This window comes from Elephantulus edwardii, unplaced genomic scaffold (genome assembly GCF_000299155.1).
Source record: "Elephantulus edwardii isolate Elephantulus edwardi_28Jun2011 unplaced genomic scaffold, EleEdw1.0 scaffold00064, whole genome shotgun sequence".
NCBI lineage: Eukaryota > Metazoa > Chordata > Mammalia > Macroscelidea > Macroscelididae > Elephantulus > Elephantulus edwardii.
Window position 1 is genome coordinate 14,958,578 of NW_006399814.1, and position 542 is coordinate 14,959,119.

At 45.2% G+C, this 542-nt stretch overlaps 1 protein-coding gene across 1 annotated transcript in view; it reads left to right on the plus strand.

Annotated features, from left to right (window-relative positions):
* Window positions 1-542, plus strand: part of KIF3A (kinesin family member 3A) — a 65,988-nt gene that overhangs the window by 24,911 nt on the left and 40,535 nt on the right. The gene's annotated exons all lie outside the window — the stretch shown is intronic.

Below are 542 nucleotides of genomic sequence, written 5' to 3' on the forward strand. Positions count from 1 at the left end.
GGATGGGTCCTTGGAGAGGGACATCATGCTTGGGAGTGTGGAGGGACAGCGCAGGAGGGGAAGACCCTCTATGAGATGGATTGATACGGTGACTGAAGTAATAGGGATGGGTGTGTCAGAGGCGGTGCGGTTGGCGCAGGATAGAGCAGGGTTTAGGGCTGTTGTGCATAGGGTCTCTATGAGTCGCAAACGACTCAACGTCACATAACAACAACAACAACAACGTGAAATAGCAATGCGTGTGTGTATCTGTGTGTATTCTTATTCAAAACCATTCTCAAGGACATAGCAGTACCACCAGTAGGGTTTCTTAATCTTTTATGAGAACAGATTGGCAGCTTTTCTCTGTTGGAGCCACTGAAGGTTTTGAGCCTGACCTTTCTGTTAGCAGTCAAGCACTTAGCCATTATTCAGTTACTACTATCTGGGTTATGATTTCTTATTTACACATATACCAGAGGAATGTCTGTCTGTGTTTCATTGACTATGCAAAGGCATTTGACTGTGTGGATCATAACAAACTATGGCTGGCTCTGAGAAGA